The sequence below is a fragment of the Bos indicus genome, chromosome 3, assembly GCF_029378745.1.
Source record: "Bos indicus isolate NIAB-ARS_2022 breed Sahiwal x Tharparkar chromosome 3, NIAB-ARS_B.indTharparkar_mat_pri_1.0, whole genome shotgun sequence".
Taxonomy (NCBI): Eukaryota; Metazoa; Chordata; class Mammalia; order Artiodactyla; family Bovidae; genus Bos; species Bos indicus.
Window position 1 is genome coordinate 67106371 of NC_091762.1, and position 15628 is coordinate 67121998.

General features: G+C 38.3%; 1 protein-coding gene and 1 non-coding gene across 3 annotated transcripts in view; both read right to left on the reverse strand.

The window, feature by feature from the left end:
• MIGA1 (mitoguardin 1) overlaps positions 1 to 15628 on the reverse strand; it is a 77840-nt gene that overhangs the window by 31704 nt on the left and 30508 nt on the right. The gene's annotated exons all lie outside the window — the stretch shown is intronic.
• Positions 11050 to 11156, reverse strand: LOC139182344 (U6 spliceosomal RNA). The gene has a single exon (XR_011566015.1). It is a non-coding gene; the product is annotated as a U6 spliceosomal RNA (small nuclear RNA).

Below are 15628 nucleotides of genomic sequence, written 5' to 3' on the forward strand. Positions count from 1 at the left end.
TGGAACCTTGTCTTTTCTACGGTTTTATTAAAAATGGAAAAGGTCCGCTGCTGACAAGACAAGCTATTTTCCAGAATCTTCTATAATCTGTTAAAATAATTAAGAAATCTAGAAAATTACTGCTGTTGTTTACCCTGTATGACTATCTGTTCCATCCATACTGAGGATAATTTTTTATTCTCATTTATTTTAATACTAAAAACAAAGTGGAATACAAAAACCAAAAACAATGGGGCGGGGGGAATTGGATGAAGGTAGTCAAAGATACAAATTTCGAGTTATGTAATGTACAACATGATAAATATAATTAACACTGCTGTATGTTATATATGAATGTTGTTAAGAGTGTAAATCCTAAGAGTTCACATCACAATGAAAAAACACTTTTTTCTGTTTCTTTAATTTTGCACCAATATGAGATGATGGATGTTTGCTAAACTTACTGTGGTAATCATTTTATGATGTATGTAAGTCAAATCATTATTCGGTATGCCTTAAACTTACACAGTGCTATATGTCAATTACAGTTTAATAAAACTGGAAGGAAAAAAAACATAATTTCAGAAAGAGGAATAGTTAAGTGAGCTAACATGATATTTTCTTGAATTTTCCCTTGATGAGCCTTAACACTGAAAAGAATAACAATGAAATCTCCTAAAACAAAAGAAAGGCTATCTAATCAAATCAAGTCTTACTTTATCATCACGTACACAATTTTGCCTATATCAAACAACACATGCACAAAGCAGCCCCATACTACGACGGCACTGCTCAATGTTTCCACAACAGTTGTCTCTGGCTTCCCCTACTTATCAAAACTTCTTAGATGCCATGATTGGCCAATGAAACAACTGTGATTTCCTAACTGGGAAATACAGCTGCTGATGCAAAACGAGTAACAGAAGAAAAGAAAAAGGAATAACAGCATTTTATATCTTTTTTTAGGAGAAGAGAGAAGTAACTGGATAACCTAAAGGGCAAAAAGTAATAAAGGGTAAGTCCGATGTTATAGAGACTTTAATGGGGCGACTAGCACTGCTAGTCAATCTGTACACTACACAAAAGGTCCCTGGTCAATGGGACAAAGGAGGCGAACTCTAGCCCACATCTTGGGCCTATATTATCCTGGAAGATGAACTTTTTCTTATCACAAAGGTGCCCTTCCCAAGGGCCTGTTGTTGTATAGTTGCTTAGTCATGTCTGACTCTTTTGCAATCCCATGGACTGTAGCCTATCAGGCTCCTCTGTCCATAGGCTTTCCTAGGCAGGAATACTGGAGCAGGTTGCCCTTCCCTTCTCCGGGGATCTTCCCGCATTTCCTACATTGGCAGATTCTTTGAGCCATGAGGGAAGCCCACTCCCAAGGGGCTACATAGGCCTTTATCTACATCAAACAAAGGCCTTGGATGGGTTAGTGTAGGTCCTGCACTTCAAAATCCAAGTGGGTAAGATATAACTTGAATACATAAAAAGCAAAGTCAAGAAGCAGGGATTTCCTTTTTATGTGGCACCCCAGCAATTTTCATTATACTGCTTTCATCTCTGAACCTATTTTGACTTGTAAACCACAGTTAGACTTCATTTTGTAGTATTATTAAACATTTTGAAATTAGGATTATGAGCCTTAATGCATGACAGGAAGTTATAGGGCAAATTTCTCATGTGTTCTGCAATTTGCAGTATATATATTTAGAAGTCTGAGTATACAAGTTAAGCCTGTAATTCATGTCACCTCCTAAAAATAAACCCTCAGGGAGTTTATCCTCTGACCACAGTGATTCTGCATGGAAGGAAAGGGACGAGGTCTTAAAGCGTCAACTGTCTGACGTTTGACATAAGACAATAGGTTGAGGTTATTTCCTCTTGCTGCCAGCTCTTTCAATCTCACTAAGTGTTCTACCTGGCTGCTTACCAGAAAGAAAAACATTTCTCTAGTGGTCAGGAGGTCCCACTTTACAGCTTTTCCTGTTCTCTGCCAGAAAATATGTACAGTCAGTACTGCTGCTGTTGCTAAGTCACTTCAGTTGCGTCCAACTCTGTGCGACCACCGCACATAGATGGCAGTCCACCAGGCTCCTCTGTCCCTGGGATTCTCCAGGCAAGAATACTGGAGTGGGTTGCCATTTCCTTCTTCAACAGTCAGTACTAGGCTGGAAAAATCCCTAATTTTCCCTGTCTCAATGAAGTCCTATGCATAAGTAAGCAGAAAGAAAGATGGATAAAATACTTAAACTGTATCAGTAAATGCTCCCACAATCTCCTGCAAACAGGTAAATTTAATTAAATGACTTCTTATCATTCTCAGCGGCTCCCTTTGCCCTAAATGTATAAAACAAAGACTTTCAAGATTTATCTTCTGCCCACCTTTCTAGATTCCTTTCCCACCACTCTCTTACTTACACTGTGTTCCCAAGATGTATCAAACAACTTACAGTTCCCTAAACAGGCCCCACTTTCCACCTTGACCCATGTTGTTCCCTCCACTGGGAAAAACCTTTTTTCCTATTCCTGATGGACCTTCTGCAAGCACATTTCTGTATGACACCTCCAGAGCACCTTCTAAACACATTATTACAGCACTTTTTTATTAAAATAAAAAAATTTAATGCCTATCTTCAAAGACAGACTCTGGGTTGCCTAAAAGCAAGAGTGAGAGCTTCTTCACTCTAGTCCCTCCAGTGTCTTATACCGTGTTTGACATACACCAGGAAATCAAACGTTGACTAAATAAATATTCCAGCCCTAAGACTCTGAGTTCGTTCTGTTAAAAAAAATAGATTATAAAAAGGCCTAAACACATATCTGAAATATGCAGTGATGCTGTTAAGCTACAAAAATTCCTGGTTTGTTTCTAAGGGCTAAATTTATAATTTATTCATACACATCACTATGAAAGAATTTCAAAGTCCTTTGCTTTAGCCAAAAAAATCAATACTTATCAAACTCATGGTTTCAGAGTTGCCTTCTAACACAGCTATTGCAAACACATACTATTCTTTATAGAATCTGTAAACATACAGCAACATGGATGCAACTAGAGATTATCATATTAAGTGAAGTAAGTCAGAAAGACAAATACTATATGCTATCACTTATAAAAGAAATCTAAAATATGACACAAATGAGCCTATATATGAAACAGAAATAGAATCATGGACATAGAGAATAGACTGGTGGTGCCAAGAGGGAGGGGGTGGGAGAGGGTAGGCGTGGGAGTTTGGGATTGCTGCTGCTGCTGCTGCTGCTGCTGCTGCTAAGTCGCTTCGGTCGTGTCCGACTCTGTGCGACCCCATAGACGGCAGCCCATCAGGCTCCACCGTCCCTGGGATTCTCTAGGCAAGAACACTGGAATGGGTTGCCATTTCCTTCTCCAATGCATGAAAGTGAAAAGTGAAAGTGAAATCGCTCAGTCGTGTCCGACTCTCAGCGACCCCATGGACTGCAGCCTACCAGGCTCCTCCGTCCATGGGATTTTCCAGGCAAGAGTACTGGAATGGGGTGCCATTGCCTTCTCCGGAGTTCGGGATTAGCAGACGCAAACTAGTATACATAGAATGGATAAACAAGGTCCTACTTAGATCACAGGGAACTATATTCGATATTCTGTGATAAACCATAGTGAAAAAGAATGTGTATGTTATATATATGTGTATATATATGTATATTTGTGTATATATATGTATATATGTGTATATATGTGTATATATATGTATAATTGAGATAATTAGCTGTATCTTTGCTTATTTGCTTCAATCGTCTCCAACTTTTTGTGACTCCATGGACTAGAGCCACCAGGCTCCTCTGTCCATAGGATTTCCCAGACAAGAATGTTAGAGTGGGTTGCCATTTCCTTCTCCAGGGAATCTTCCTGTCCCAGGGATCGAACCCGTTTCTATTGCGTCCCCTGCATTGGCAGGCAGGTTCTTTACCGTTAGCACTACCTGGGAAGAATTTGCTGTATAGCAGTTATTAACACAATACTGTAAATCAGCTATACTTCAATTTAAAAAAGAGAGAAATGTAAGCAAACTATAAAGCCCAATTAATTTTAGAAGAGATCTAAAATAGAGATTCCTTAAATTATGTTTGCTGTAAAACATATCAACTAAATAATGTGCCCAAGAAACTGTAAACAAGCTTCATCTGTCATTAATCAGGTTTATTTTTACACTCGTATTAAATTCAGCATTTTGGTCCTGCCCTAATAGTCTAACCAAAGTGAGTAAAAAATAGCCTTACTTCCTCAATGCACTGTTACAGAAACAAACTACCAAACCATGTATTGGTGTACACTCTGCATGATATGAAGATAAGAAAAGTCTCCTAAAACATAAAGCATTCCTTGGTGTCAGGTTTTAATCCCATAGTCTACCAATCTCTCATTAGTTGTTGTGATCAACTAAAGTCTAACTTTTTTTCCAAAATAATTCAAATAACATAAATTTCTGTTTAATGCAATAGATATATATACTTTCATTATACAATATTTGATATGTACAAAAACTATACATAGCATAGGTGTGTATAATATTTTGAATCAAAATACTGAAATAAACATTTGTGAATCTACTACTCATTTTCAGCCACTTGTTTTTTTTGGCCACACGGTGCATTTTGCTTCCCAACCAGAGATGGAACGTGGGTACACTGCTGTGTAAGTGCAACGTCCTAACCACTGGACTGCCAGGCAAGTCCCTACAACCATGTCACAAAACTTACAAAATACTGGAAGGACTGATGCTGAAGCTGAAACTGCAACACTTTGGCCACCTGATGCAAAGAACTAACTCATTGGAAAAGACCCTGATGCTGGGAAAGACTGAAGGTAGGAGGAGAAGGGGACCACAGAGGATGAGATGGTTGGATGGCATCACTGACTCAATGGACATGAGTTTGAGTAGACTCTGGGAGTTGGTGATGGACAGGGAGACCTGGCATGCTGCACTCCATGGGGTCGCAGAGTCAGACACGACTGAGAGATTGAACTGAACTGAATTGAAAGGAGAAAAGTATAATCATGCAGAAGACAGTACTGTAGATTCTCATGATATATGAGTCTCCAAATAAATTTCAGAGATATTCAGTAAAAACAGCAGCAGATAACCAACGATAACCACATGTCCCAAACCAGATCTGTTTACTTTTAAGTTCTTATCTTAGGCTCTTAAGCAGGCTGAGGGCACTTCAGTTGGGAAGTATGGGAAAGAATGGAGGTGGGAAAGATAAAAGAAGGGTCTTCTGCTTTGTAGAAGGAGCTTAAGCTCTGTGTTTTACAAAATAGCTCACTGAGGTTTATACTAATTTATATGATATTGCTTTCTAACTGCCAATCAGACCACAAATAACCTGAAAACAGGCACGTTAGTCCTTATTTCATCTGCATGTCATCACACATAAAGCATATAATAAACAATTAAATGAATAGTTGCAAGTTGACTTTTAAGCTGTAATTCACCTTAGCAGTCTTCACAAGTCCCTACGTAAATGCTCTTGTACCTAACTGGGAGGCTACAGCAATAGAGGCACAGTCTTTGATTCTGTGTAGCAGGCCAGCTAACTCACAGTCTTCCTTTGTAAACAGCTCTTCAGAGGCAAAAAGACTCTAAGAATCTGTCCAGAGCAGTAAGGTCGGGGGGCGGGGGGCGGTGTGGGTGGGACGGGGGAAGTCTGGAAGAAAGAAAGGAACACACAAAGGTTGGAAAAAAAGCAGAAGAGTTAAAAAGAAGGAAAATAAACAGGCTATCATTTGCAGATATGCGGTCTAGATAAAAATTCCAAAAGAACCTATGACAAATTACTAGTGGTGCAATTAATATGAGTTAACAAGGGTTGCTGATAATCAGATCAGATCAGATCAGATCAGTCGCTCAGTCGTGTCTGACTCTTTGCAACCCCATGAATAGCAGCACGCCAGGCCTCCCTGTCCATCACCAACTCCCAGAGTTCACTGAGACTCACGGCCATCGAGTCAATGATGCCATCCAGTCATCTCATCCTCTGTCGTCCCCTTCTCCTCCTGCCCCCAATCCCTCCCAGCATCAGAGTCTTTTCCAATGAGTCAACTCTTCACGTGAGGTGGCCAAAGTACTGGAGTTTCAGCTTTAGCATCATTCCTTCCAAAGAAATCCCAGGGCTGATCTCCTTCAGAATGGACTGGTTGGATCTCCTTGCAGTCCAAGGGACTCTCAAGAGTCTTCTCCAACACCACAGTTCAAAAGCATCAATTCTTCGGCGCTCAGCCTTCTTCACAGTCCAACTCTCACATCCATACATGACCACAGGAAAAACCATAGCTTTTTCACTGCTTTTTAAGAACTGCTTTGGCTATTCTTAAGCCCTTTGCTTTTCCCTGTGAAGTTTAGGACAGCTTGTCAAGCTTCATGAAAACGCCTCTTGAGATTTTGGTTATGTTAGGTCAACTTCATAAGGTGACCTAGTATTATGAAAAATTTACATCTTCATTACATTAACGTTTCCATCTACAAACATAATATGGCTCTTTATTTACTTAAATCTTGTATGTCTTTCATAATTTTTTATGGTTTCTCCATACAGGTCTTATATATCTTTATTCCTAGGTCTCTTATAGTTTTGTTGTCATTGTACATGGTACTTTTTCTGAATTTATTTTCTAATTTTTTATTACTGGTATCCAAAATATTGTTGATGCTGATAATACTCAAATGTAAATATCAACAATATTTTGGATACCAGTAATAAAAAATTAGAAAATAAATTCAGAAAAAGTACCATATACAATGACAACAAAACTATCAGAGACCTAGGAATAAAGATATATAAGACCTGTAAGGAGAAACCATAAAAAATTATGAAAGACATACAAGATTTAAGTAAATAAAGAGCCATATTATGTTTGTAGATGGAAACGTTAATGTAATGAAGATGTAAATTTTTCATAATACTAGGTCACCTTATGAAGTTGACCTAACATAACCAAAATCTCAAGAGGCGTTTTCATGAAGCTTGACAAGCTGTCCTAAACTTCACAGGGAAAAGCAAAGGGCTTAAGAATAGCCAAAGCAGTCCTAAAAAAGCAGTGAATTAACTCACCCTACCAGGTATCCAGACTCACTATAAAACTTCATAAAGCTATAGTAATTAAGATACTAGAAACCAATGCGGAAACAGATAAACAGAACAAAACAAGAGAGTCCAGAGAAGACACACATATAAAACAACTTTACATATGAGAGGGTGTATTTCAAATCAGTAAGAATAGAACACATCATTCAATGAATGGTACTGAGGCCACTATTTATCCAAATGTTTAAAACAAAAAACGGAGTAATAATATACATTTTAAAAAATCAGCTTCTAACCAATTCCACAATAGGCGGAAAAAAATGATTCACAGCATGTTTAATTATGCAAAGGAAGAGGATCAGTAAAAAAGAAAAAAAGAAAAAGAAATATATGGTAAATTTAATAAAAACCTGGAGTTGATTATAAAACTACAATCTTAGAGAAGAATTTCAGTTTTGGAAGATATAGTCTGGCTGGAATATATGGGAAACAGTAAAACAAAGAGAATCAGAAAAGTGATCTAAGAACCTGGGAGTGACAAGATGAGAGTTTTGCATCAAGAAGATAACTTCAGAAACAAGGTACAGATTTCCTGGGGGGAGAGATGGGAGGCAGGAACCCTATTGGAGGATTCTTAAATCCAAGCAAAATATAATGAGGGTGCAGAGAAAGGAGAACAAATGACAGCTATATTATGGAGGTAGAATTGACAGATATGTAGATGACACCATCCTTATGGCAGAAAGTGAAGAGGAACTGAAAAGCCTCTTGATGAAAGTGAAAGAGGAGAGTGAAAAAGTTGGCTTAAAGCTCAACATTCAGAAAACTAAGATCATGGCATCTGGTCCCATCACTTCATGGGAAATAGAAGGGGGAACAGTGGAAACAGTGCCAGACTTTATTTTTTTGGGCTCCAAAATCACTGCAGATGGTGACTGCAGCCATGAAATTAAAAGACACTTACTCTTTGGAAGGAAAGTTATGACCAACCTAGATAGCATATTCAAAAGCAGAGACATTACTTTGCCAACAAAGGTCCGTCTAGTCAAGGCTATGGTTTTTCCTGTGGTCATGTATGGATGTGAGAGTTGGACTGTGAAGAAGGCTGAGCGCCGAAGAATTGATGCTTTTAAACTGTGGCGTTGGAGAAGACTCTTGAGAGTCCCTTGGACTGCAAGGAGATCCAACCAGTCCATTCTGAAGGAGATCAGCCCTGGGATTTCTTTGGAAGGAATGATGCTAAAGCTGAAACTCCAGTACTTTGGCCATCTCATGCAAAGAGCTGACTCATTGGAAAAGACTCTGATGCTGGGAGGGATTGGGGGCAGGAGGAGAAGGGGACGATAGAGGATGAGACGGCTGGATGGCATCACTGACTCGATGGCTGTGAGTCTGAGTGAACTCCGGGAGCTGGTGATGGACAGGGAGGACTGGTGTGCTGTGATTCATGGGGTCGCAGAGTCGGACACGACTGAGCGACTGAACTAAACTGAACTGAACTAGATAACTGGATGTGCTGGCAAGGAGTATATTCATTATCACTTCTTGCTTTCCTCCTTTGCATATGGCAAGATCAAGAATTAAGGAAAATCAGTAATCTTAGCTATATCTAGAATAAATACTTCGACAAAATATTTGTCCTTCAGATGGCAATTTTCTAACACAAAGAAAAAGATTTATAAGGGGCATCTTTTTTACCTTCCCAAATAAATAACTTTGAACATGGGCTAAATACTTTGTTTCAGGAAATGAAATGTATGTTATTATTATGAGAAAAAGTCAAATTAATTTCCAGAAATAAATAAATCCTTCCTGCAATATACCTGAATAATATCATGTAAAAAAAGTTATGGACATGTGATATCACCTACCAGTAACCATGAATTTTTAAAAATAAAAGCCTATTCAAGAAAGATTTATGCAGAGAACTAATTACACAGAAACAAAATTTCCATCAGTAACAGAAGGAACATATATTTTGAAAAGATCCCACGTGTAAAGTCCCAAGCATTAGAAATGAGTTTGTTTCTGCTACACCAACATGACTGAACCTCAAAAGTGCAATAATTACAGGAATAACCAGGACACAAAATTCATATTTTAAGATTAATCTTCTACTAAGATTGATCTTCTAACAAGCTAAGAAAGAGTCAAATGTATAAACTGGACAAGAATACATAAGGGGTGATAAGTCAATGGCATTTCATCTTATTGCTTGTTTCATAGGGCAAATAGGATCAAATACTGGAAATTTTACATGCTTCAAACTAAAAGAACGTCAAAGAAATGATAAGGATGCAATACAGTTCACCACTTGAGAGAACAGACTGATATGAGTGGGAGATCATTAGGTGGACTCTATGGGGATGAACCACGCATTTTTTAAACAATCTTAGAACAGGCCTCATAAAAATGTGAGAATATATATGAAAGCACAGCAAGTGTTTACCATGTACTAGTGCTAAATACAACATGCATGTTATCTCAATTAATCTTCACAGTTCTATGAAGCTGATCCTAATGCATTCCTCCAGCTTACAGATGAAGGAGATGAATCTAAGAAAGGTCAAGGCCTGCTTAGGTTTCACAGCTAGTAAGAGTGGGAGAGCCGGGATTTGAATCCATGTTTGTTTAACTCCAAAGCCCATGTCCTGAACTACTACGCTATACTGTCTACAACTGAAAACATACTGGAGTTTTTTGGGTGAGCCTTCAAAAATTACAATAACAAAATAATAGTTTAACAATTATAATTTAACGATTATCTGAAAAAGAAAAACTGCAAATAAATGTTAACTATGTGATGTTAGCTAGAACTCACACTCAAATGGAAACGTACACTAATGTTATTTCAAGTCTCTGTGCATAACCTCCTGGCTCTGTCTCACTATGAGTTACAGTAGCAGGTGTATACGGAACATGCCAGAAAGAGAGTGAGTGGTGACCTAAATTTAACTCCCAGTGCTATGAACAACCCAGAATGGCATTTATGCGTCATAGGTGTGCCACTCTCAGATAAAATGTGCTGCCCTCTAGTGATTTCAACACCTGTCGTTTAACGTTAAACAGTCTCTCCTAAGTGAAGAAGGAAAACTTTTTTTTTTAATTAGAGAACTAAAATCTTCATTTTATTTAATAATCAGAAGAACAGAAGAAACAATGACTGCTTAGGCCAGGAGTAAACTTCTGACATGTAAGAGCAAATACAGAACTATATCCAATAATGATTCACTAATTCATAACAGTTAAGGAAGTATCAGTCCAGAATATGACAAAAGAGGAATTAGAGAATACCAGGTAGTTACATTTTATATAAGGAATTCATGCCTTAAAACATAATTCAAACACTGCCTAATTCAAAGCTACGTTCCTGTAAGAATAAATGTAAATGGATACTAATGTGCCTTACAACTACTGTGCTGTATGTCTTTTCCCAAGCATAGTTTCAAAGCATAATAAGTGACTATAATAAGGTCTGGTTTTTTTAATCTGTGAAGGTTTATTTCCTCCAATTTTTTCTACTATAAAATAGCATACTTATCAGGAAAACCACAATACTCTCAATCATCAGAAACAGAATTTGTAGAAAGATGGTCACTGCCTCTTCTTGCTTTCCAAATCTCATAAGAATCTATCTCATTTGTGAAACCCAAACTAAGATTCCTAAGGACAAGGGAGTCTGGGAAATGTAGTTTGTTTCGGGGTATATTTTTTGGGGGGAGGGTGCTTTTATAGCTTTTATTGCTTCCTAGTTGGTGTAGTGGTAAAGAATCTGCCTACCAGTGCAGGAGATCCAAGAGACGTGGGTTCAATCCCTGGGTCGGGAAGATCCCCTAGAGTAGGAAATGGCAACCGCATTCTTGCCTGGAAAATTCCATGGACACAGGAGGCTGGCGGGCTACAGATCATGAGGCCACAAAGAGTCAGATACAACTGAGCAACTAAGCAAATAGTTTTTATTAGTTTATTAGCTACTGTTGTTTTCTTTTCATTAATTTGACTATTAAAAATACAGAACGCTTCACAAATTTGTGTGTCATCCTTGAGCAGGGGCAATGCTAATCTTCTCTGTATTGTTCCAATTTTAGTGTGAAAAGAAAGTGAAAGTGTCTGACACACACACACACAAAAGTCGTGTCCGACTCTTTGCGACCCCATGAACTGTAGCCTACCAGGCTCCTCAGTCCATGGAATTTTCCAGGCAAGAGTACTGGAGTGGGCTGCCAAAGTGAGCAGCACATATACTAAAGAATGTTGTTAAGAATGCTTTAAAAACACAAAGTATTTGTAGTAAAGTTTTTTGTATCACTATCAGTTCCTTCCCAAACATCAAAAATAATTTTCTATTTTAACACAGATGATAGCTTGGCTTAGGGGTGCCCTAGACTGCTTGAGATTTTAAAGCCAAGTTCCCAGAGGTTTTTCATTTTTTTAAATAAAAGGGCTCCTCGTTCAATTCTGCTCCTTTATTTTCTTGGCATTAGTTCCAATACTTCCAGGATGCTTTGTACTAAATTAACAGCAAGATCGTCAGCAGTTATTTGAGCTTCTTTACCACATTTGATGACCACTTGGAATGACAATATTACAGAATATAAAAACTTAAGAATAAAAGTAAAAATAACAGCACAATAATCATCAAAACCATTTGTAGAAGTTCCCATGCATGTAAACAACAGTATGGTTCTCTAGATACTGACATATGATACTCTATTCCTGTTACCAGCTGAAGTGGTACCACCTAGAGTAAACATGGTTTGTAATTCACTAGGTCCATCAGCTTGGAAACTAAGAGATTCATAAATTGCTTGACATTTGTACTACTTAAAGTTTGTAGTATAAAGTGCTATTTTGTATTGTTTCAAATTCACACACACAAAAAATCACTTAAAGTTAGTTAACAGAATCATACTGTATTTTAAATAGTTTTGTTGAAGTGTAATTTACAAACCATAAAACTTCTCCATTTTAAGTGTACAATTCAATGAATTTTAGTAAATACATAGTCTTGTAACTATTTCAAGATTTCAACACAATCCAGTGTTAGAATCGTACTATACATTTTTTTAACTCTAAAATTTAAATCTTAGATTTATTAGCTTCACTTAACTTGTGTGTGCTCAGTCACTCAGGTGTATATGATGCTTTGTAACCCCATGGACTGCCAAGATCCTCTGTCCATGGGATTTCCCAGGCAAGAACACTAGAGTGGGTTGCCATTTCCTCCTCCAGGGTATCTTCCCAACCTAAGGATGGAACCTGAGTCTCTTGCATTGCAGGTAAGATTCTTTTCTGCTGAGCCACCGGGAAAGCCCTTCACTTACCTAAACTAACTCAAAATACTGACAAAAGTTTTTTGGATCTGCTGAAATGGGAAGATACAATTTACTCTCAACAAACACACTGCTATCTAAAAAGAAAAATGCTAAGACAGTTTTAAACATACTAAAAGGATCATGCTGGGGAGGATTTAAAGTGTCCTCTAAACTCGTGCACAATGTTAACATGGAAAACTACTCACTATAAGCAGTACAAGAGAATGTGAAATTAAGTAGAGTCCCTGTGTATATTCTGAATTCTCAAATTAGTGAAGTAAGTTTTGATGAGGCTCTTGTATCAATAAAATCTGACATATGTGCCTTTGAAAACTAAAATGATTTATTTATTTGCAAGTGAGTATAAAACCAGCCATGAATACTTGATGGCAAATACCTATCTGCAAAAAATCTCAGCATTGACAATATTGCCCAAAACCGTGAATTGTTATCTGCCTCTTTTTCAAAAAAAAATTTATATTTTCTTAAATTACCAGTTTAGATAAATATACATATATTTTGGCATGATATATATTAAAGTATCCTAAGATCTCTTTATGATCAACATGAAAAAAGTGTGACAGTAAAACTTCTAAAACTCTTGGAATTTCCTGAGTGATGGTGAGAGGGGTGCTTTTCATAAGTCCTTTTCAACTATAACCAAAGATTATGCTCATGAGGTGACTCCTGGAGGATGGGGGATGTTTACCAAGGGAATAAACCCTGTGATTAGAAATCTAGAACTTCTGGGGTTTCCCTGGCAGCTCAGTGGTAAAGAACAGGCCTGCCAATGCAGGACACATGGGTTCGACCCCTGATCTGGGAAGATCTCATATGCTGCGGGGCAACTAAGCCTATGCGTCACAACTATTAACCCTGTGCTCTCAAGCCTGGGAGCTGCAACTACTGAAGCCTGCGTATGTTAGAGCCCACACTCCATAAGAGAAGCCACCCCAATGAGAAGCCTACACATCACAGCCAGAGAGTAGCCCCCATTCACCACAACTAGAGAGAAGCCCGTGTAGCAGTGAAGACCCAGCACAGCCAATAATAATAAATTAAAAAGAAAAAAAATTGGAACTTTCAACTCCAACCCTGACCCTTAAAGAGAGAAAGGCTGAGAATTAAGTTAATCACCAATAGCTGATGACTTAATTAGCTGTGCCTATATAATGGAACCTCCGTAAGAACACGATAGAGTTGAGAGAGCTCCAGGTTGGTGAACATATCCAGGTGCAAGGAGAGTGCTGTGTCTGGAGAGGGTATGAAAGTTCTACACCCATTTCCCATACCTTGCCCTATGCATCTATTCCACTTGACTGTTGCTTAATTATATCTTTCATAATAAATGAGTACTAGAAAGTAAAGTGCTTCTCAAAATTCTGTGCACCATCCTATCAATAGTAAACTATCAAGCCTAAGGAGGGATTGGTGGGAAACTGTGATTTATAGAAAAAACACTGGTCAGAAGCACGAGAGGTTTGGCGCTGCAACTGGCATGTGAGTGGGGTGCACTCTTGTGAGATAAGCCCTTAACCTGTGGAGTCTGCACTAACACTGGGTATTTGAGTGTTTGACTGAAGGGAATTGCAGGACACCCCAACTGGTGTCCACAGAGAACTGGAGAATTTCTTGGCATGGAAATTCCACTCATTTTGTGTCAAAAGTTGTAAATAAAGGGAAACAAGTCTTCCTTTAAACATGTTTTGTTAATGGTTTCAATGAGAGCCTTGATGACCAAGAAGACCAAACTGAACAAACGAGAAAGTGATAGAAAGCTGAGAGGGATGTCAAATCTAAATCTATCTTAATTCAGGATGATGACTTGAGAAAGGACAATTTAGTACTGAATAGGAAAAATAAACATAACATCTAAAAGCTTGGGTCCAAAGAAACAACTACACAGAACAAATGAGGGAAGAAGTGACTTAAAAATAACATAGCTAACAATAACAACAAAGAACTTAAGTTTCAGCTTACCATTAGCTCAACATTAGCAATGTTAGTTAATGTAGGGACTTCCCTGGTAGTCCAGGGGTTAAGAATTCGCCTGCCAGTACAGGGAAACATGGGTTCCATCCCTGTCCGGGAAGATTCCACAGCCACAGGGCAACTAACCCTGTGAGCCGTAACTACGGGCCCCGTGCCCTAGAGCCCATGTTCCACGAGGGAAGCCACCACAGTGAGAGGCCTGCGCACCACAACGAGAAAGCAGCCCCCATTCATGGCAGCTAGAGAAGCCCACGTGCAGCACCAAAGACCCAGAGCAGCCAAAAACAAATAAAGAAACTTAAGAGCAAAACAAAAAAAACCCCAAAACTAATACAGTTCTTAGGCTCTGTAATTATAATGTTCAGAATTTCTTGTTCAGTATGACAGAGCATAAGGATCTACTTCTCCTTTCTAAAGGCCCATTAAAAAGGATAGGATCCATGGCAGTCCAGTGGTTGGAACTCCCCACCTGAACTGCCAAGGGTATGGATTCAATCAAGCCACATGGTGCAACCAAAAAAAAAAAAAGACAGGAAGAAAATAACAGCATCACTGGAAAACATGGAAAAGGTATCACCAGACCAGAAATTTTAGAGAATACCTTGAAATTAGCCAATAGAGACTCAATCAGGTCCTAAAAAACCATAGCCCAATTATCCTAGAGGCAAAAATCATCTTCCTCTGTGTGTTAGGGAAGTTCCAAACTCCAAGCCAATAAATATTGCTACCCTGTTCCCTGGACTTTATATTTGTTATATAATTTAATTCTCATAATTATTTTAAGTAAGATATACCCATTTTTCAGATGAAGAAGCTGAGGCTTAGGCAAGTTATATAATCACATAAATAATAAATGGTGAATCTAGAATTTGGACTCCATCAGTCTGAATCTACAATCTGTATTTTTAGTCATTATACAGATGAGGGCCAAAAGGTAATCCAGTAGAGTAACTTATTAAAGTAATAACACTAAATCCAGTTGGCACAGTTGGGCCCTCTCCCCCTATTCCCTCAAGTTAAATAGAGTAGTTCACTCCATTAGTTCCTGGATTAAATCTTCTTTCTATTAAATGAGTGAAATCTCTCTAGACTGCCTTGAGAGCCTAAGAGAGGAGGAAAGACACATGAGTTAACTGCAGATTCCCAGGTAGATACGGAGGAAGAAATCAATTTCTAGGAAAGGAAGATCCACACAAAACAAATGATACCACTACCAGAAATAAGATTCCTTACTTCAGCAGCTGTGGAGATTCCGGACTACAAGCTCCAAAACAACA